This window comes from Notechis scutatus, chromosome 1, assembly GCF_049901735.1.
Source record: "Notechis scutatus isolate UNSWTSFEM ecotype Mainland chromosome 1, rNotScu1.2, whole genome shotgun sequence".
In the NCBI taxonomy this organism is placed as follows: Eukaryota; Metazoa; Chordata; class Lepidosauria; order Squamata; family Elapidae; genus Notechis; species Notechis scutatus.
The window spans coordinates 263554679-263578933 of NC_142009.1; the positions used below are offsets into that span (position 1 = coordinate 263554679).

Below are 24255 nucleotides of genomic sequence, written 5' to 3' on the forward strand. Positions count from 1 at the left end.
TCCATGTTTAATAAGATCAGACTGTTCAAATCACTAAAGAAAGAAAGCAAACAGGAATGTTATGAAAAAGCCAGGGTTTCTTTTCTTTTTTCAGCATACATGTCACTTTTTATTTTAAGAAACTTATGGGTGAGACCTCATGATAGCTTCTCAGGTCAGAGGGTGGAGCTGAATGTGAAAGTAGAGAACAGAATCATATAACAGTCTCTCAAGGTTGGTTGACCAAGCTCTAAAAGTTGGCTGGCCAGTTGATGGATTCATGTTTTATGCTGACACAATATGCAATAAGCATTAAAATTACAATGTTCATAGGTGAAACACTGAAATAAGTGGCATTAAAATGTTTAAGTATGTAACTATCTAAGTGAGTTAATAAATACATTTTATCCACACATTTAACTACATTCTGAATATACTGAAATATAGATGTTTGGTGGTTTCGTTCAACTCTGTTTAATTGCTCAAAGTTCCTAGATGCTTCTGGAAAACACCATATGCTATATTTGTCTAATATTGCATCTATAATCATATGTAGCTCATTTATTCCAATGGTTTTCAAAGTACTTCAGCTTCAATAGTTGGAAGCTGTTTGAAAAAGAGAAGTACAGAAATATCTTATCAACGAGATTCTACTTTTTTATTGGTATATCACATATTGTAGAAAGAGATGAATGTTTGTCTAGATGGTAACCAAAAATCAGAATGAGTCTAATCACTATTTTTCAGATTGATATGTTTTGATTAAGGGCATATGTTTTTGTATGGCAAGATATAAACAGATCCTGCTTAGTTGCAGTTATTGAAGGTTTGTGCTCGGCATATTTGCTCAGGCATTGGTGTTTTATTTCTTCTTTGTGTCCTTCCATATACTGCAGTCTTCAGCTTGTTCCCCACACAATTTTATATTGTTTCCCCCACTTCTTATAATTCTTATTTTCTCTCATTTTTAGATCCAATTTCTTGACTGTTTCTGAGAGAAGCATCACTTCCAGAATCTCCATAGACACACCCAGTATAAGCACTCTGATTTTTACATCCAGGGAATATTGCTGGTTAATTGGTAAGCTAAGAGGAAATGTTGTATCTTCTGAAGATGGAAAATCAAAGAAGTTTACAGATGGGAGGAGTAGCAAATTATTTTATAGGGGGATCTGAAATAACTATAATCAATAGAAAATAAATATCAAATATATTGCATTAGCTGCAATTAATTAATGCTGGGGATTAAGTAATCTAGGTATTAAATTGCATGCACAATCCTTTGAAACTACTCTAAATAAATAAATAAATAAGTATGTACTTATGCCTTAGATCTAATATCAAACTGCTTTTGAAAGTCTCATTTTTATATGTGGTTCTCAAAAGACACTTGAGAACAGATTCAATGGCTATAATGAAAAGATGAGCTGTGAGGGATCAGCTCCTCAGAACTTGATCCAGAGAGGATTATGGTTGTCCACGCATTTGCTCTATACAGATGCTTCCCACAAAAAAGATCATAAAACTCCAGTGGGTTTGAAAGGTTGGGAGCTGGAGGAAAATTATTCTGCCTCAGCTGCGGTTCAGTGCCTTCATTTAGACACTGGATTTGCCCACTTCCTTTCTTAAGCACCTTAGGATTTATTTTTGTTACTGATTTTTTGAAAGTTAATAAATTTCTGAAGTTTATGTTTACAGATTAATAAGAAAATTTTTGATTTTTGAAAAACAGAGAGACTAGAATGTTGATTCTAGTCTCACTTTTTGGAGCCGAATGGACTTGAAAAATATTTCCTGTGAGTTGTTTAAAATTGTAACAAATAACAAAGTTGGAGGGGACCTTGGAAGCCTTCTAGTCCAATCCCCTGCTCAAGCAGGAAACCCTATATCATTTCAAGAAAATGGCTGTCCAATCTCTTCTTTAAAATCTCCAGGGTTGGAGCAATTTCTGGAGGCAAGTTGCTCCAACCCTGATTAATTGTTCTATCAGAAAATTTCTCCTTTGTTCTAGGTTGGTTCTCTCCTTGATTAGTTTCCATCCATTGCTTCTTGTTTATCTTCAAGTACTTTGGAGAATAGATTGACCCCCTCTTCTTTGTGGTAGCCCCTTAGATATTGTGATATTTTATAATTTGGGATTTTGAAATTAATTGTAAGAAATCCTCCAGTGGGAAGATTTTGCTAGCTGGAAAATAAGCATATGATAAGAGGGAACTCTGAAGTTTGATTAGAGGAACCAGAAAGAACTATCAAATAATTAGAGGAAAAGAAAGCCATTAATACAGTGGGACAATATTATTTGACTACAAAATAAATTAAGACTAAGTAAGAACAATGAACTCAGAAATTACATTCAAGATTGTCTGCCACTATAAAAAATGGATTTAACAGAAGCTACAGAAGAGGGATAGATTTTATTGGACAAAATAGAGACTGAGGCTGACTCCAATGTGAATTTGAAAATGTAATGTTTTAAAAATGCTAGACTTCAAGAGAGATGGGGGAAAGATAGCAATAGCAATTAGACTTATATACCATTTTATATTGCTTTGCAGCCCTCTTTAAGCAGTTTACAGAATCAACATATTGTCTCCAACAATTTGAGTCCTCATTTTACCCACCTCGGAAGGATGGAAGGCTGAGTCAACCTTGAGCCTGGTGGGATTTGAACTGCCAATTTGCAGGCAGCCGGAAGGCAGCAGAAATAGCCTGCAGTACTGCACTCTAACCACTATGCCATCTTAGAAAGATGGTGTGGTTTTGAAAATGCCAGATTATAAGAGGGAAAAAGATGCTACAATTGATTCAAAAATGAAACCAGCTGATGTCTTAATAACTATAGGAGGTCATATAAATAATAAATCAGAAGAACGATTTGGAAAGCTTTCTTATATTGGATTTACATAGTGATGCTGTTCCTGAGAGGAGAGAAAAAGAAAATGATAAGAAACTAACACGAGACATACTTTGATTAATTGATGGGATGTGTGTGTGTGTGTGTGTGTGTGTGTGCGTACATGCATGTGGTTTTTGGCAGCTATTAATGGAACTTAAAAAAAAAACACCAGGAAAATGCACACACACACACACACAAATTTTTATTACCTTTATAAAGAGTTATTATATTTATATTTGTAAATTATAGGACTTCTTATAAAACTTCTGTGAATACTGTGGAAAGCCAAGAAACAAAATTGATGGTTTATTGAACCAATCAATCCAGAGTTTTCACTTGAGGAATTCATTACAAAACCCATACTATCCTACTGCAGATACAATATACAATGAACTAGTTCTCTGGAGAAAGCTCTAATGCTGAGAAAGATGAAAGGAAAGAGGAGAAGAGAATGAATTCAGTTATGGTGGTAATGAGTGCACCATTGGAAGACTGAAAGAGCAGGTTAGGGATAGATTGTCATGGACAAAATCGATCTATGCAGTCACTAGGACTTGATAAGCAATCAAACCAATTTAAGGTTAGAAAATCTATACAAAGTAACTTCTTGAATGCAAAGTACAATAGATGTTTTAGATTTCTATTCACTGGGCACACTATTATATGAAGCCCCAGCACAAATTATTTTTACAAACATTTTTAAAACATGCTTTGCTTATTAATCTGTAAAAATCACTGTATGGTTTGCCTAGGAATTCCTAAACTTGGGCGAAAAAGAAAACATTTCTGATGTTTACAAAACTTCAAGCTTCCAAAATATCACATCTCCATGCTTAATGTGGGTAAAATAGAAATGATTAATGAGCCATATGCATCAATTAATGCTGCCTGAGCTATGCGTATGGAAATAATTATTTGTATGCAAATCTAAGCTGACTCTAAAAATCAGCAACAGCAGCCTTCACAAATAATTTGAATGTTACATTGTTAAACTAGAAAAGAGGCATCATGAGTATGTCAGCATGCTGCATGGACTCTGAGTTGATTGAATAACAACTTTAATTTATAAACTTCTAAGGTAGTCTCTGGATTAGAGATTAATTTGCATGGTAAAGCAGGAACTTGCTTGGGGTAAATCAGTTTTGCTGGCAGTTAAGACATATTGAACAGAATGTGTCCATATTGGTGGGGAGTATCTTTTCTGTTTATAAAGAAGGCTGCATATGCCAAGGCACAATTAATATAATTTGAAGGATCCATTTTTTAAAGTATCAAGAAGTTAGGGTTAAGGTTAGGGTTAGGAATATGACATTGCAATCCTCTAATAGAGGATCTTCCTCTTGTTTGAACTGGAGATGGAGCCAGTAAACTCACTGAGTGGTGAGAACAATCAGCGATATATCATGGTTTGCTTAAAAATAAAACCTTGGTGAAATCACATTGTTCTCTCCTCCAAGAGAGCTTTCAATGGATATAAATATGATGAGTTACAAATTCAAGGAAGTATAGATCTAAAGAAGCAAATGAATACATCAACATGACATGTATTAACATTTATTGAGAGGGAGGGAGGGAGGGAGGGAGGGAGGGAGGGAGGGAGGGAGGGAGGGAGGGAGGGAGGGAGAGAGAGAGAGAGAGAGAGAGAGAGAGAGAGAGTATCAAAGGAGATCAAGAGTACAAACTTCAGAGATCTGAGAGAGAATCAATGGAAGGATAATGAATCCTCCTTTCAAGTTGTGGAAATAATATTAGGTTTAAATAAAAAGGTACTTTTGAAGAAAACTATGTGAGAGTGACATTGGGGAAGAAAAAAAATTAGAGGTTATGAATTAAGCAATTACTGTTTTTAGCAGAGAAAATCTGAAGCTTGAAATGCTTGGTATACATTCTCCTTATTTTGGTGAATTGGGTAAATCCATGCAGTCAACTACATTGAACACATTTAATTCCCACCCATCTATCATGGATGGAATATCAGTTCAATACTTTGGACAGTTAGTTTTAAATAATGTAGGATGAGCTAATATGAAAATTGCACAAATAAAAAAATGTAACATACAGCTGATTTTAGCAAAACATTTAATGTATAGTATTACTTCTTCAAATGAGTGCCTCTTTTTTCCTAACAACAGACACAGTCTTGAGCATGATTGCCTATTTTGTTGTTTTCATCCGTTTGCCCATGATTAGAACTAAAATCCTTGTCATTTGCCATATGTCCTACATACTCAGGAATACTTACTCATATTTGTAAACATAGATGAATTCACATAAACATGTAACACCATTAAAATAAGTTACAAGTATGCAACATGTTATCTTTAGAGCATTTGTGTCTACTTGCCAACTAGTTTCAATTCTGGGAAAAGTTAAAAAAGATGATTTAAAAACTTCATTGATATTGGAAGTATCTTCATGATTCAAAATCAACCAAAATAAGATTTTAGATTTTAAAAACTTTGCGCAGCCTTGATTAGTATGAACTCTGACTTAAAGATGAATACAACATATTTAATTTCATCTCTTGTAATAAAGAATGTCATGGGGTAGGAATATTCAGAGCTTGGTGAAAAATTCTGTTGTTTTTATTCTTAGAAGATCATCTTTCTAGAGTGGATTAATAAAGAAATTCTCCTCACATACGTACTAGTCATTTCTGGCTCTAGGGGGCAGTGCTCATCTCCATTACAAAGCCGAAAAGCCAGTGCTGTCCAAAGATGGCTCCATGGTCATGTGGCTGGCATGACTAAATGCCGAAGGTGCATGGAATACTGTTATCTTCCCACCAAAGTGGTCGCTATTTTTCTACTTGCATTTTTACATGCTTTCGAACTGCTAGGTTGGCAGAAGCTGGCAGAAGTAATGGGAGCTCAGTCCATTACGCGGTGCTAGGGATTTGAACTGCCTAACCACTGATCTTTCTGATTAACAAGCTCAGCGTCTTAGCCACTGAGCCACTGCGTCCCTAAGAGTAGTGCTTATAAAAACAAAAGCTTGGTAAATTTCTTGACACAATTGCCAAACTGTAGATTGGGGTTCTGAATACCATAGTAACCTATACCACATTTAGCTGATAAGGAAGTTAATGTTTTGTGGTATACATTCTCATCAATGAGTCGTGAGTCTTTTTTGTTGTGAATAATAATGGTCATTCACATCTAATGTATTAGATTAGAATTATAATGAGGAACTAGAGAAAAAGTAAAATAGCACTCAAAATTGCAATGTAACCTATAACAAAATGATTTAATTGGTAACACATTGTAGCAGCAGGCCAGCCAAGCACAGGGTCTAGAATTCTTATTCCCTTATCGGCTCTGTTCCAGATATAGAATCCATCCAGACGATTTTGTGATGGAGCAATATTATCACTATTTTGTATAGATGTGGATGTCTTCAAGATAGCTTTGACTTCTGACAATTTTAAGGACTAGTCCTTGCAGCTTTTTTGCCAATAATTTTTGAAGGGATTTGTTACTGACTGCTTCTAGGGCTGGCAGAGAGATGTTGGTCAAAGTCACCCTGCTGGCTTTGTGCCCAAAGTAATACTAAAATGGATGGTTTCCTGATTTTTAGATTGGTCCCTTAACTGCTACACCAAACTGGATGGGAATAAATTAGTTGGTACAGATCATCTAAATTGGAAGTCTCAATAGTAGAAAACTGCATTCAATTTTTAAGCATCTGCTGTGTAAAATGAGTGCCTCTTTCTTCCTAACAACAGACACAGTCTTGAGCATGATTGCCTATTTTGTTGTTTTCATCCATTTGCCCATGATTAGAACTTGACTAAAATCCTTGTCATTTGCCATATGTCCTACATACTCAGGAATACTTACTCATATTTGTAAACATAGATGTATTTGCTATTTTACACGTAAATATTTCACTTCAATGTTCATTTTGATCAAACAAAAGCAAGGCATTTAAAATTTCCATGTATTAAGTATACAATGAATTAATAACAAATATGTATAGAAATATGATTATAAAATTCATTTATTTATAAAATTTGTTTGCTGCCCATCTTGTCACACAATGACTCTGGTCAGCTTACAACATTAAAGAAAACATCATTGCTATGTCAGGTAAACATACCATTATTGCTATGAATTGAAAGGAACCAAAGAATTTTGAGTCAGTGGCAAATAAGACAAATTATAAAACCAGATAGGTCTGTTGTATTTCTAGTTTATTTATTTATTTAAATGTAAGAAATAGTAGGCTACAAAGGAATTTTGTTGTTTATAACATTCCACTTCTGTCTCAGATGCCAGCACTTAAAAATCAAAACTGCATATTTCATTGGTGCTAACCGAATATTTGAAGTTTAAGAAATGGGGATGCATTTTTGGTAAATAGTGGATCAAAGGAAGATTGATTGTCCATTGCTCCCATAGCATTAAAAAAGTTAACATTAAAAGTAGGGCAGAAGAGCATAAATCCTAGCAATTGTCCAGACACCTAGACTTTAAAAAAAAAACATTAAATGCATGACCTTATCGATCCAATCATTTTTTCTTTCTCCAAGAAGCACATTTGTTTTACTAAAATCCCTAACTCTATTCATTGAAATGAACAACTAGTGTTGTGAAGGAGAGTAAGGCAATCTTGTTTTTTGTATTTATCTTTGCAAATGCTGTTCAGGGGTAGCTGGCATTTTGAGAACCCCATTGTCCAGACTGATCCACACCAAACTGAAACCTCATTTACGAGAAGCCAAGTGGATCCAAAATTGCTCTGAAAGCTTTCAGCTCTGGAGATTCAGTCAATTGTACGGCTTAATAAGGATCAATGAATAAAATGAATTTGGTCAGTCTCAGCACAGTTGTTTGTAGCTTTCTACCAAAGCACATATCTAGCTTTTCAATTACTTTTGGCAGCCACTGTTTGCCTGGAAAATTAGATATAGAACAAGTGGGACAGTAACAGGTAAAACAGTTCATTGGCACTAAATACTTCATTAGGACTCTTAAGCTCATTGATCTAGGAAGCTACTAATTTAATCACATTTAAAAGATGTAAATAGAAAATTGTTCCAAAAGTCAAAAATATTTAACAATGTATTTGCTTGGGTTTATAAAGAGAAAAGCAGTAATATTTTTCTTTGACCATTTAAACAGTTTCTATTAATGTGAGACATTTGAAGAAAAAAGCATTATAATCCCTAATATTTTTTTAAAAAACAACAACAACCTTAAAATATCATATTGACTGCAATTTTAAGGTCCTACACCTCAGTTTTGTTCATGTGCTTCAATATTCATTGAGAACTAAAATTTCATTAAACAAGATTATTTTACTTTCTTCATTCATGCACCACTCTTATTATTTGCAACTTCCTAGCCTGACTTTTCCCTTTACTTAAAACAAAAGGAAGGATTTTGATTTTGTTCTATCTCACTTCCAGCTTTTCCTTCCCATTATTAAAAACCCTTCAACATTCTTGTTGCAGTGAATATGAAAACATTTCACAACACTAGAACATTTTTTTCAGAATTGCCAGATTAGTATACAGCCAACAGAATTTGCCATATTTTTCTATCTACCAAACTTTTTCAGGATGACCATGGCATGAAGTGAATGAAATTCAGGAAGTGCCCAAAGACACTGGACTTTGCACAATGTGATACCAGTCCAGAGCTTTCCATACAATGTAAAGTGGGGTAGAGGAATTTTTCCACATGTGTTTTTGTTGCCTCTCATTCTGTTTTGTCTTTCAATTTAATTACACAATCATATATCCAGCAGGGTGCAGCCTCTTGTGTTTCCCAACCTTTGACTCTAAGAGAAGGCATTAAGGGAAATTCCTCAGTTTGGCTTTTTCACCAGTCTTGCCAATGAAAAATTGCTGAAGAATTTATCTTGGAGAAATGAAAAGGACTGGTTTTTCTGTATGAAAATTTGATAGACAATTGGCAATGTCATTTGTGCTCTGTAGAAACAAATCTGTACACACAAATACAAGCATGCAAGCAACAAGGAAGGAAGGAATGCTATAGCCACTGCCACAAATACCGCACTACAATTCTGTATCTGGAGATGCAACTCTGATTTATCCTGCTATCAAGTCTGTTGTAAATAATTCCCAATCACTTGATTACTTCTCGAACTAGATAAACTATAACATAAATTTAATCTTCCCACAGAAGTAAGTACTGCAGCCATTTGCAGTACTGCAGTCACGAAAAAAATAGAGAATCTTTCAAATGTCAGTACTAAAGCTGATTGTATATGTTAATTATTATTCAATTATTCTGAAGTGTTACTTAAAAGTTGTCATGGTTATTTCAAGGAGACTTTCTTCCAAGCAATATACTTAGAAGTGCTTGAATAAATTTGAGGATCAATTAAATTTCAGCCTTCTTGGTTCAGGTATTGTTTATTCTGTACTAGTGTATTTTATTTTACAGAATCTCTTAGAATAAGTACTATGTATTGAACAAAGGTATTTAAATATTTCATATATATATGCTGATACTCTTGCAATAAAAATACGGAAACCAATAAACAGTATTAAATTAAGGCATCAGCACGGGTGTATTTCAAAGGGAACAAAAGGAAACTGAGCTGTTATATGGAGAAAGTATACATTATAGAAAAATATTTATTTTGTTTCACCATGTGTTTAATGGAGCAGTTCTATTTGGTTCTTATACAGTATATAAATAAGGCATCATTTCTTTTGATAGTTGTGAGAAAGGAATTAGATCTCTTCTTTTTTAAATGTAGAAACTATTTAATGAAACCAAGGATTTAAAGCACCATTTACCTAAATTCAGTTTTTGTTGAAGAGGATAATATTGATCTCTGAATGGAAGATATGCCACCAATAGTTTTAACTGTGAACCTGCTTAATTTAAAAATCAGAGAAGTATTTTGTGCATTCCTCTTTATTTGCTCTCCAGCTTCATAGCCATCTGTATATTTTGAGTTAGTAATTTCTATACTTTATGAACTATGTTTAGTTAAATATGTTCTATCATTTATTTGCTATGATTTGCTAATCAAAGAAACATTATTTGCAACCAACACTTTAAGATCACTATAGTTAAACATTTCTTTATAGCTATACTTCTTCCCTCCTCTCACAGGTCCAGTACTTATTTCCTTGATTATTTTTAGTTTTTGCAGCCTAAGAGCCTGAATAAAGAGCTAGGAGAAATTTTATCAATCTTACCCATAACTTCATTGCTTTGGGACTGATAAAAGGCTGGCTGAAATGAAGGAGATAACTGCTAGCAAGGCAAGCTACTACATATAAACTGGCAGCAACCTCTACACTCATTCACACTGATGTATGATTACCTAGTTGCATTATGAGATGTATGAAAGCAAACAACCAAGCTCTGAGAGCCTCAAGAAGTGTTCTTCACTGAAGCAGAGAATATGCAATCCACCTATCCAAAACGATAGAGCCAAAATCTCCTATTCTTTTTATAATACAATTGTTCTTCCTTCCTAGAGTGTCTCTAGTTATACTTTTAACATCATGCAAGTTCTGGGTCTGGTGTCATTCTTCATGTTAGGTACTCGTTTGTTCATGAGGGCGGGTTTCCAAATGGCTGGTAGGCGGGAGGTATCATCTCGTTTATTCATGCTGTGTGGGCGTTTTTCTATCTCTATGGCTTCTCTGATTATTCTATTGTTGAAGTGTTCAGTTTTGGCAATAGTTCTGGTATTTTTAAAGTCAATCTCATGTCCTGTGGCTTTGAGGTGTTGAACCAGGGAAGAGGTCGGTTCTTCTTTTTTGATTGAGTTCTTGTGTTCTTCAATGTGTGCACTTATTCTTCTGTTAGTTTGTCCGATGTATGTGGTGGGGCAGGTGGTGCAAGGGATTTCGTATACTCCTTGGTTTTCTAACTTGATTTTGTCTTTAGGGTTTCTTAGGATGGTGGATATTTTTCTGTTTGTGCAGAATGCTGTTGTAATGTTGTGTTTTTGGAGGATCTTGCTGATTTTGTCTGTAGTGCCTTTTATATATGGGAGGAGGGCTTTGCCATTCTCTTGTTCTCTGTCTTGGATTTTGGTTGGGGTTTCTTTTTGGATTAGGTGGGTAATCTTCTTTCTTTGGAATCCATTGGCTGTTAGTACGTTAGTGAGAGTGTATAGTTCAGTTTTTAGGTGTTGTTCATCAGCTAAGCATTTTGTTCTGGAGATGAGTGTCTCGGCTATGGAATTGATCTGTGCTGGGTGGTGGTGTGAGAGTGCGTGTAGATAGCGGTTTGTATGTGTTTTCTTCTGGTAGATGGTGTGTCCTAGGGAGCCATTGGATTTTTTGTATACTAAGACATCTAGGAAGGGAAGTTGATTGTTAGCTTCTGTTTCCATGGTGAATTGTATTTTGGGGTGTAGGCTGTTGAGGTATGTGAGGAAGTTGTTCAGTTTTTCTTTCCCGTGTGGCCAGATTATGAAGGTGTCATCTACGTATCTGAGCCAGAGTTTGGGTTTGTGATCATATTTTTCTAGAGCTTGTGTTTCAAAGTGTTCCATGTAGAGGTTTGCGATGACAGATGACAATATATATATTTTTTTTCTTAAGTTTTCGCGGGTACTTACATGTATGGTATTCAGCTTTGTTCGGGTATTTTCCCATGTCATTATAGTTGTGCTTTTAAAGTTGTAGCAACGTTTCAGCAGAATCTCATCTGCCATCATCAGGCTTCTGTATTGTGTTCGTCTGTGGGTCAGACTTTCACAGCCGTTTCAGTGAAACAGATGAACATAATACAGAAGCCTGATGATGGCAGATGAGATTCTGCCAAAACATTGCTACAACTTTAAAAGCACAACTATAATGATGTGGGAAAATACCTGAACAAAGCTGAATACCATACATACATACATACATACATACATACATACATACATACATACATACATACATATTGTTGATTTCCCCCGGGTTCCAGGAAGAAGAACCTGCTTGGAGAAAGAAAAGCCTCTCACAGTTCCAGAAATAAAATGCAGATCACTACCTCATGGTTAGTGAGTCTGCAATGGCACTGGCCATTATCTCTTTAGGCATGTAATGAGTTAAATCAGCTCAGCAGCACTTCCGCACCTTGTGGGGAGTTGATACTGCAGAGTTTCCCCTTGAATAAAAAGGTGCGGTGGGGCAGATGGGCACTGATGCCCCCACCCTAGATGGTGTTCCCAGGGGAGAGAGAAGCCTTGGACCCTTTTAAAATGGAGCCGCTCCCATCGGGCACGGGCAGCGGTGATCATAGCGGCTCGGCTTGAAAAGGTTGTAATGGTACGGCCTAAGAAATGTGAGTTGTTAGCCATGCGGCTGAGGCATTATCGCCTCCGATAGTTCTGGGGGTGAGAGATCATTATCTGAAGCTATGGTGAGCTCCCTCGGCTCGAGTTATATGCAGTAGGGAGCTGCTTGATTTATTGTAACTAAAAACCTTAAAGGATTTGTTTAGAGTTTAAAAGGAAACCTTTTTGTTGTCTCCTTTTGAAGCCTTTGCTATTCCAGCCAAGGGAAAGGAAATTAAGCTGCCTATATCCACGAAGGCTGAGCAAAAACTGGGGATGCTAGGGAGGAGTCCCGTGAAGGAGGAGGAGTGTCCTCTCAATTAAAGCCCAGCCTATCAGACGAGTGACAGAAGCATCATCCCAATCAATGGATGCTCTTAACAGATCATCTGGAGAACAGGTTGAATACCACCTCTGACTAAAGATAGGATTTTAGGACAAGGGATAGTAACATTGTTTTGTCACCTGCTTCAGCAGTGATTCAGACTAGGTTTCTAAGGACTACCTTTTGCTTTGCTAAAATATGAACCATTGAAAGAAACTGTAATGATGATAAGGACCAGGAGTTCTACACTTTTAACTTTAGAGTAAAGCAAAAGGAAGGGAGAATATATTGTCACTGATGTTTCTAAAACAATAATATGGCTTATTTTTTAAATAAAATAAACAGTATAGAAAATGTGCACTAAAATTTAGAACACTACCTTAATATCACGTAGAACAACAAAACACCTACATTTTACTGTATTCCATAAATATATTTCTGTGTCCAATTTTCCCCTGTTATTTTTGCCTCATGAATTATCCTGTAGAAATGCCACATTATCGTAATTATCAATCCTTTAATTTTAACCACTACTTGCAGAGTGGACTATTCACTAAGAGGTGATAATGACAGCTCCAGATGGAAAGACAGTAACTCATTTGCTAAACATCACACTAGATGTAGAGAACAAATACAGAAATTAATCTTACAAAACCCCCAACTTTCAGGGATAAGTAAGTGCAGACATTTGAACATTTTGATTTCTACCATTCCACACATTTACTGGTATGATTAATCGGGTCTGGACTTCAATAGTGTTTAGAGGATCACATATGGCTACTCCTGATATAAAGAAACAAAAAAAAAAAACCAAACAAATAGCAGTTTTTATTAGCCAACTAAACAAGCCAAGAATATATATCCCCTCTATCAGAAAATAATTCTTTTTGTCATGAAAATAATTTTAACTTGTATAGTCAATTCTTAAAAAACCTTCACCACAATCAGTTTGTGACAATGCAATCTACATGATAATCTTCATTTCTGCAGGATCCAATCTGGGTCAAGCACCAGGATCAGAGGTTAAGTCCAGAGGTGGGCTGCACTTAGGTTAACAACCAGTTTGCTAGTTATGAGCACGCGTGATTTTTAAATCATGACATTGGTTTATCTAATACTTTCTCTTAATTATTCTTAATACCAAATTTATATTGTCCAATGATACCACACACACTAAGCCGATTCTTTCAGTTAGCTTTCTTGTTGTGAACTCAACATCTTTTCCCTGGATAGTGATAAATAAATAAATAAATAACCAATTTGCACCCCATTGGTATTTATACAAAGTTTTTATTTTTTCTTCCAATGTGGCTCATTTGTCATAGGGTGGTAGTGATTAGATTTGGCTTCCTTCTCATACTTTTTAGCCCCATGGCAACTGAAGAGAAATTGAATTGAAAGTTCCCAGTTTCTGAAAGAATGTACAGTATATCATTGATGAATCTCTATATCGCCTGCTGTGGATTTTTTTTAACTTATATCAATTTTGTCGGATGAGATTTTAGTTTTTGCTGCCTAGCAAAAGCTTTTACTTCTATTATTTCTCCAGCCACTTATATTATTCCATTTTAGGACAAATTTAAATGCCTGAATTACATATATAAAGAAGTCAAATCAACAATTAGATTATTTTATGTTACTAAATGCATTGTAAGCAAGGTATACATTCCTTTTTTAAAAATGTAAATCTTTAATTCATTCAAATGAGGCCTACAAAAAGTAAAAAATAGTCCCAGGGGCCATAACACATTGAAATAATTGTCTAAAGAAGCCATATAAGGCAGGGGTCATCAACATTTTGGACCTCAGAGACCACCAAACTCATAATTTTAAATCCTGCGGACCACTAATATGAATTTTAACTGATGGTGACTTGCTGACATTGGTGGGAAAATCGGTCCCATGTTCCAGAGCTGCAGAAGTCACAAGACTGGCCCTTTGGTCATCCTGGAGTATCTCTTTCAGTCCATGGCAGGCTGGTGCACCCGGGTGGAGGAGCAGCTGCTCCGGAATAACCAAAGGGCCAGTCCTGTGACTACTGCAGCTCTGGAATATGGGACCAACTTTCTCACCAACATCAGCAAGCCATCCTTGGGTGGATTTCTCTCCCCTGCCATTGGTCTTACCTTCTAGTTCCAGCTTGCATGGCTCTACTCAAGGTAAGGTTTGTGCTCGGCCAAAGGGCAGGGGCCACTGGGAGGGCAGGCCATGTGGATGGTGCAGCCTTGTGTTCCTGCACAGCCTGGATTAATTGCTTTGGAGTGTTTTTTGGGGGACATTTCTCTGTGGACTACCAAAATTTTCTCGCAGACCACCAGTAGTCCCCAGCCCACCTGTTGGTCACCACTAATATAAGGAGTAACCCTATTTCTCCAGGGAGCCCAAATGCAAAAGGGGAGTCTTTGATGCTATGATTACATTTTATTAACATAAGGAATTCCATTAAAGTCTAGCTTTCTAACATTTAAATTTAGAAGCTGCCCAACTCATACAATTCTGGATGGCAAAGAGAAGGAGGAGCAGGACAAAGAGGAGGAAGAGGAGGAGGAAGAGGCACATTCAGAAAAAAAAACAAAGCAAACAAAAAACATTACAAAATAAAATCTGATGGGAGTTTCCCAGCCACTAGTATCAGGTCTGGGAAGACAAAGAACTTTGGAATTTCATCAGCAATAGATAAATTATTGGGGGGGGGGGGTTTGATATTACAGAGGGCAGACTTGATCACAGACAAGCATGCTTCTTAAGTCCCAATAGATGGTATTGTTGAATGAAAGGTAGCTGAAGTGTGTCTACTCTCCCCAATCTTATTGCATGAACAGAAACTATGGGAGATAGGTAGTCCCACAAATAACCAGATCCTAGGTTATGAAGGACTTCATAGGTAACAACCAGCATCTTGAATTGTGTCTACAAGCAAGATGGTAACCAGTGCCTCTCACACTGTAGCAATAGCGATGACATACTATGGACCAGAGGTGGTATTCAGCAGGTTCTGACCAGTTCTGGAGAACCGATAGCAGAAATTTTGAGTAGTTCGGAGAATTGGCAAATACTACCTCTGACTGGAGATTTTATGGTATCTTTCCCCTGCCACACCCACCAAGCTATGCTGACAGAACCGGTAGTAAAAAAAATTGAACCCCACCACTGTTATGGACATATCATTATGGGCATGCTCATCACTGTCTATGCCTCTATATTCTAAACTGGCTATAGCTTTGAATAATATTCAAGGATAGCCCCATGTTTAATGCACTGCAATAATCCATTTGGGGAGTGACTAGAGCATAAGTGATTGTTTGAAGGACCTCTCAATCTAGGAATGGTACAGCTGGCTCACCAGATAGATTTATGCAAAGATAATTATTCTTATCTTTTGGACTGCCTTACCTGGCCTCAATTCCTAAGGTCTGGAGGGATGGCTACTTTATAAGTAATGGATGTGAAGAATATAAGATAGGAACTTGCTCTATGGAAATACATCAGACAATATCAACAGTAGCAGCAGCAGTAGTAAATCTGATGGATAAAATCTGAAGCCACCTTGAGTAAGATGTACTATTATGTAAATCATGTTTGAATATGTAAGTTCAACTTAACACATACCAAACACACACACACACACACACACACACACACACACCTGTCCCCACTATCCCATTTATAATGTCTAATTCCCAAAGGAGAGAATGGGTCAGCATATATGAGGGAACGGGGGTGATATATCAAACTTGGAAAACATCCTTCGTCCTGTATCTCCTGTTTGCAAAAGAAGACAAGAAAGTAAGCACTGATTTCAGTTAACCTAGATGTCACCAATTTTGTTTCAAAGCTTTGCCTGCTTTCTACTTCTTTGGCCACTGCTGCTTAGCAACCTCCACAGAGCTTTCTTAGTCTATATTTATTCTAGAGGAATTTCATCCCTACCACAGCCTCTCTCCTTTTGGAAAGCCTATAACACATTTGGCTTTTCTGTTTTTGTTTTTTGTTTTACAAGAAGAAAGAAGTGTTTGTTCTTCATCTTTTAACATCAGATCCTGTGTATTTTACTGACCGTCTTTTTTTTTTTTTTTTTAATTAAACAGTGCATTGCTGATAGCTACCTTCTATTTGCTCGGGATCTGAAAAAGTTGACCCCCCCCCCCCCATTGCTTTTTGGTGCCCATACCATATTAGGATAATATTCTGGTTTTCTGTCCCATTTATGGCTCGCTACTGCCCCATCTGGAAATAGACTTGCCCTTTTTAGAGCAAATATTTGATTTCAGCTGAGGTCTTTTCATTATCTTGGAATATCTTGTGCTTTGTTATTGCTTTCAAGTCGTCATGCAGTTCCTGAGTAATAAGCACTGGGGAGAGGGAATGAGGGAGAGGGGGAGAGATTATGCCGCATCACTGACTCACTAGCAGATCCTGCATCATGCGCAAGGTGTAAGGAGAGAAAAGCCTAGAGATTTATTTTCAGTCTCCCTTTTCATCAAAAGGGACTGTCCTGTGAGGGAATGGGAAAGATGTGCTTGTGGTAAAGATAAATCCAGAATGAAACAAGAGGAACAGCTTTTGCCACACAGATGGGGAAGGCTAGGATGATACCATCTGGCAAAAACACAGAAGGAAGTGTGGGAAAAGCAATCAAGACCTGCACAATGCTGGCTTCCCTGTTTCCATCCTTCTTCTCTCCCCCAGGATTTTTCCTTGCAACCTTTAAGCAGGGAGATACCAAGCTTTCACAGCAGTGTGAAGCAGGGCTATTAATAGAGTGCAGCAATTGCCTTGCCTCATTAGATAGGGGTGAAGGAAAGGCATTGTGAAGGCAGGGCCAAGAATGCAATCTTGTCCTCTACTCAGGCCCACCCCCATGAAACTATAAAGCATGGGTTCACATGGAGAAATGTGGAAAGAATCCTACTTTCTGCAAGGTCGGGTGGAGCTGCCATTAATTTACTTATGAAGACCAGTAATAAAGGGTTCCTCACAATGAAACAGCTAATTAGAAAATAAATTTTGAACTGTAATTGATTTAGAGAGCTTTTCCTTTGCATATAAATGTATATATAGGCTGTTGCACAACCCAGATTGCATTTAAAAGACATGCCTTTTCTGTCCAATCTGACATAATGATGCCGAACGTATGAAAGAAGACGGTTCAGATTATTCATTTAGATGCTTTTCTTAAGGGGGTTCGCTGTCTCATGGAGAAAATGCATTTTCTTGAAATCAAGAAACTAAACGTCAGGGCATAAATACTAGCAGGGTTAGGTCATGATGGGAGATCCCTAGGCATTAGGAAAGCTCTAGGCTAGACTGGGGATGTGAAAAAAATATACCTCAAAGGGATGCAATGGCAAATCACTTCCAAATTGTTGCCCAGAAAGCTACATGACTGTGTCCTTGAAGTTACCAAGAATTCAGTTTCACTTAAGAGACTTTGATCTTTTACTTTTGTTTCGATATTAAAAGCAACGAGAAATGGAAGAAAGCAGGAGTCACACTAGATCATTATAAGCCACTGGAAAAGATGGACAGAGTAATATTACACTGCTGCCACATATAGAAACTGAAAGAGGTATTGTGGTGAAAGAACAGGACATGATTGTCTGGAAATAATTTCTACTTTTGGAGATTGGTTTCTAAATAATAGGAACTGATTGTTCCATTTCACCATTCTTTGGTCAGACTTGAATGGGTTATGTGACCACTTTAACAAGATTTTAGAGAAACTGGAAGAGGTTCAAATAAGAACAGAGGAGATATACAGGTGATTACAAATTAAATTCTAGGAAGACAGATGGAAGGATTTGGGCACACTTGGCCTTGTGAAGAAAAGACCATGGGATGGTATGATAGCATTCATCAAATAAATAAAAGATGCCACAAAGAAGGTTATAATAATCTCAGAATGGAGGATATGGATTAATGGATGTAAATTATAGGAAGGAGATTCTGATTAAATGAGAAACATTAGGAACATTGGAATCAATTACCCAGGGAAGTGGTGGGCTCCCTTTTATACAGGGTATCTTTAAGCAGAGACTATTCAGCCATCTTTCATCTTTTAATTTAATTTAGATTTCTGCACTGATGACCCATATAAAATATTTTCATCTCTAGTATTCTATAATACAGAAGCTGAACTGAACGTCACTCAGTGATTTGCATGTATGGTGATGGAAGAATCTAGAATTGATTTTCCCATGCATGCAAACAAGGCAAGTGAGAATTGAACTAGATATTTAATATTTAACAGCAAAATGAGAAGAGAAATAAATGAAATTACTATTTTACTGCTATTTTACTACTACTACAAATTTTCAGTAATAGTTCAGAAATATATAGATGCTAGAGAAAATTTACTGCCACAGCAAGAGTAACTGCCGCATATAGTTACCATAGCACTGTAAAAAAATGGGGGAAAATCTGAAGAACTCAGCCCATTTAGGAGGACCATGCTGTTTTTTTAAAAAGAGATTTAGAAAATATTCACTTGCAAATTAAGAACAACCAGGAAGTAGTGATATCTATTATATACATTTTATATACATTTTACAGAGGATATATTGCACAGACATATCACACATAAATATCTTATCTATACAAGGATGGGGGCATTTCTCCTGCTTTCTTTCAAGACAATTTGTGACATTCCTTCATTGACTAGCTATCCAAACTATACATAAATAAATTAACTCTGGCCTTTCTCTGGTTTTCCTCCTTACTACAACTGTCATGGTTTGCTATGAATTCTCCCTGTTGGCTTCAGCTTACGGATCCTGATATAACAACTAAGAAAATGCAAATCAGTTACTATCATTCTGGAGCTTAGGAGATACAATCTGCAATTGCTCAGAGCTCCTGTTGTTAGAAAGGATGGTAAAAGAAATTTAGATCTGTTTTGAGAAGGGCAGTGGGAGAGAAGAAACTGTTGCTTAGCCCTGGGAGATTTGAACATGTGGGGAAAAAAAATATCAGAACAGCCCCTCCTTTCCCTCTCTCCTCCCCATTCCCCCCTTAAGCTTGTCCTTAAAAAGAGAAGAAATGTTTTAGATTTGCTTCTAAGATTCTGTTAACACCATCTATAATGATAAAATAGCATTTCTGGAATCTCTGGCATCTACAATTGACATGGCCTACCTCAAAGGGCCGACAGGAAGTTAGCTCGAATAAGTAACTAAATCACTACTTCAATATGCAGGGTCAGGGACTCAATATAGAACCCCAGAATTGAAAAGCACCTTGGAGGTCTTTCAACCCAAACCCCTGCTCAAGCAGGAGAACCCATACTGACTATCATATTATTTTCTCATTAAAATGGAACCTAATCTCACTATGGCATTTATAGACTGATATTATTTGACAAAATCAACAATAATAAATGCACCACCAAAAGAAAAGGAGAAAAACACTAATTGTGAAAAAAACTATAGCTTTATATCATGGAGTTCGACAGAAGGGGCATGGTGGCTCCAGCTTAATGATGCTAGAGAAGGTCTGTATTCTGGTGGTTCGAGTTCTAGCATTGTGCGACAGAATAAGCTCCTATGTTAGAATCTTAGCATAACAGAGTTGGAAGGGACCTTGGAGGTCTTCTAGTCCTACCCCCTCCTTAGGTAGGAAACCCTATACCATTTCAGACAAGTGGTTGTCCAATCTCTTCTTTAAAAACTTCCAGTGTTGGAGCATTCACAGCTTCTGGAGACAAGTTGTTCCACTGATTAATTGTTCTAACTGTCAAGATCACTTGCCTCAACTTCTGCCAACCTAACAATTTGAAAGAATGTTACATGTAAGTAGATAAATAGAGACTTGGTGGGAAAAATGGCCTCAAGTGGCAGTATGAATTCAACAGGTGCCAGATCTGCCCAAAGGTGACACCTGAATGTAAGGTGACATTGGAAAAGTCCCAGATGACACTGCAGAATACCGATGAACCTTTCTGTGTATGGAACTAGTTCACCCCATGATGTGCTTTGAATAGCATGATACCGTAAACTTACTGGACTAGCAATCATTAGCAGCCAAACAACTACTATGTATTAACACTGTAGTCTCCTGGTTAATGTAATATCACCATATGCTCAATAAATAATGGAATTTAACTCAAATACATTTATTAGCAGACACAAACAGTCTCTCGATTAATATGTGAAATGTTCACCTACTACTAAAATAAGATATCTACAGGGCAATTCCCTACTGAAACTTTACATTTTTATTAGGTTCACTCATTGAATAGACTGAAATATCCATGGGATAATCCAGTATTGAGACGTCATATAACTATTAATAAGAGTGGACATGAAGGATCTGTGCTTCTTTGTGAATTTAGTTCTCTGAATCTGAGCAATGAAGTACATTTCAAAGTGCGGATAATGAAAGAACTTTCTTTTCTCTTTATGAAGAAAATAATATGCTGTACAATCTCCAAGAACAGGAAACACTTGGGTCATGAATTAGTCTGTGATCTCCCATCAAGAAGTGATGAAGATTATAATTATAATGAAAGAGCAAGAGAGACATCTTTGTTTTATTCTGGCCCTTTCTAGGTTTCAGCTCTAGTAAAAGGTACAGAAATTAAACTTTGATGGCACAGAAGACACATCTGCTTTTCTCAAGAAATCTCTGATCTTTTATAACCAGGCATGTTGTAACTTGATGTTGATGAAAGGGAGATAAACTATGTTGTTCAGCACTTTAAAAACAAATCCATGTTTTAAATCAAAAAGAAACATTTGTAGACTCTTCCACCATTGAGTAGGAATGCAAAATCCACTGAGGTGACTTTGTATAGGACTATGAATGACTTGGAAATCAGGAGCACCTCAGTCAAGCTATTAATCTTGGCACAAGGCAAATCTATGGTTTGTTTTTTTCTCTATGGGTATTTACTGACTTCCATTTTCAACTCTAGAGGTTGAAGGCAGATTTGGCTAACTATTCGTAGAAGAACATAAGAGTAGAAGGAAGGTTATGGTATACCATATATTGTTGAATGACTGTTTCTAATAATTATTGCTTCTCACCATGCTTCTTAGTTATAATTCAGCAATAGATAGAAAGCCTCAGATTACCTACTCTGAGCAAAGATTGTGGAGGCTTAGAGGAAGATTGTCATATGATTGATTGATTGATTATTGATTGATTCCATCAAGTTGTTGTTGACTCTTAGGCATAACAACAGCCAGGTTTAGAAGCTGGCATGGGAGCAGGGAAGAGTTCTATGTGATTTATGAATACTATGAAGGACAGTAATTTAAAAACTGGTGTCTTTTTTCTTTGCTCTTGAAAGATCATTATCATTGAAAAATGTAGCTATTCAAAATGGATCAGCTCGATACCTATGTAATCCATAAACATGAATAACCTAGACTTCCTTTAGCCACTTGCTAAATCATTTTTCTAAAGAAATATATATCCAATGTTAGAGTATATACATGAATCCCTATCCTAAGCTAATTTCACTAGTGTTATACTAAACAATTACTGTAGCAATCATTTAAAATATATTAGATCAGTTTATCTAAATTATTGTACATTTCAAATTTTATTTTTGTAAGCTATTTCCAACTCATTAGTAACTAATGAACTGTCTGAACTTGTTTGCTCTAAGAAGCAGTAAAACTCAGGTTCTTGCCTTGCAAAGATCCTTAAAAGTTATAGCTCATAATAAATATAAATTCAGTTTTAGTTTGCAGAATCAATTTTTTTTTCAAATTTAAAAAGCTGCTAAACATTTGTAGCCTCTTTGCTGGATCTTCTAATAAATATTCTGATTTGGAATCTGAGTTAATTGCTTGGGGAGTATTCTTGTTCATAAGTCAGACTGCTGATAATATACATTTAGCTGGCTTTCCAGAAAATTAAAGGGAAGCTCAGGAAAAGGAGACTGTCTGTCTATAAGTATAAACCACAGGGATGAATTATTTTGTATTATGAAGTTATTAATTGACCAAAACCAAATAAGTGGTAGTAAAATTTGATCCCTCCCAAATATATGACAAAGTAGATATGGAAGCTTGTTTTTCCTCAAAAGGGTTGGTAGTGCAGACACGTTACTGATGTAAATACACTGATTCTTCTTCTTCCTTCATGTCCAAGTCAAACTTTAACGTGCCAGAATGAAGCTACCTTCTTGCCTTTTTCATTGGCCAAAAATAAGTAATTATCCATACATGTTTCTGGTAGTAGGAGACATATCAGCAGATATTCACATAGCATGTTGCTCTCTGCTAAGAGCCTCCACTTGAACATATTGGTTTTACATTTAGGCACTACAACCTGTTCAGGGTTCTCCAAGTAATGTAAAGGAGATCTGATCATTCAGCCATATCCTTCTTTAATGTTATTCCTTGCTTGATCACCTCCTTCCTCCATCTTTTAATTCAATTTTGTGTTTGTGTACCCTCAAAAATGTTTGTTCTTGCATAAATTCATTGATTATGCAAACAAATAGAATATGCTCACTTTTTCCATTTCTAATGTCTGCATAAGATAATGAAATATTTCTAATGAAGATGGGACCAAAGAACAAGGAGAACTGAATACAACGTAAGGTTTAGATGATGACCTTTAGTTCATCTAGCACAGAATTATCAGTAAATTACCATTATCAGTAATTTTTCATCATGCAATTTCCCCCCCTGAATTTCTCATGGAGATGCTGGAGATCAACCTTAGGATCTTTTGCATTAAAACATGTACTGTGGTACACACCACTTTGGCACTATATGATTATAATACTTATAATCCTCTGAGAGAGATAGGCAGTTAAGAAATATGAAATATAAATGAACAAATGCAGGTGGACCTCTTATCAACGACACTAATCTAGGGATGAGATAAAGGAGCATGTAAACGTTACAACATAAAATGCTAGATTCTGTAAAAGATCATCAACCAAATCTGTCATATTCTCTACAGATTTCTGTTTCCAGTTAATGTGCATTCCATGCTACATCTGCTTCAGATAAAAGCCATCTAATGTGCATGCAGACAAAAGCACACACAGAGTTTGCTGTTGGCATGGTTTTCTTCTCTGCTTTCCAGAAAGAATTAAAAAACCAGAGATCACACTGAAATACATAAAGATGCAGATGCTGAAATCATGCCACCAGAGTAGATGATTCAAGAGGAGAAAGTCGCATCAATTGCAGAGGTGTTCTATTTCTCATTTCTTAACAACATCATTTCAGAGTCCATCTCACAGCTTTGTGTCAAATTCACAGGATGTCAGTTCTAAGCTTTGATGACCCTTGTATTGTTACTCCAGTCAGCCTTGTTTTTAAGTTGCTGAACAGTCACATCATTAAGGATTGGCTTCCTATGAAGCAACATATAATACTCATTTCAGATGTTTGTTGAATTTCAAAATATGTCACATTCTAGTCAAAACAGGGCTCCATAGGATTTGCTTCCAGATAAAACAATGTAGCTGCAAAACTACACTGAACTTAGGGCTTGTTTGTTTTTGGTGTGTGTGTGAGAAGGGGGAGGGAGGGAGTATTTTAGAACATTTTTACCATAATGCCAAAGTCCAACTAAATTAGAGTGCTCAGGATTTATGCCTACATGTCATCTCTCTCTTTCTCCCTCTCTCTCCCTCTTCTCTCCCTCCCACCCTCTCTCCCTTTCCCTCCCTCCCTCCCTCCCTCTCTTCCTCTCTCTCTCTCATATGAGCAAATGATTTATATATATCTATATAACTTCATAATCACACAGGTATGATAAATTTAGGACATTATATTATGTACAGCAATTAAACAAGAGGTTTCATAGAAATTGCTAGAGTAAG

At 36.5% G+C, this 24255-nt stretch overlaps 1 protein-coding gene across 7 annotated transcripts in view; it reads right to left on the reverse strand.

Moving 5' to 3' along the window:
* Positions 1-24255, reverse strand: part of LRRC4C (leucine rich repeat containing 4C) — a 341443-nt gene that overhangs the window by 61957 nt on the left and 255231 nt on the right. The window lies entirely within an intron of this gene.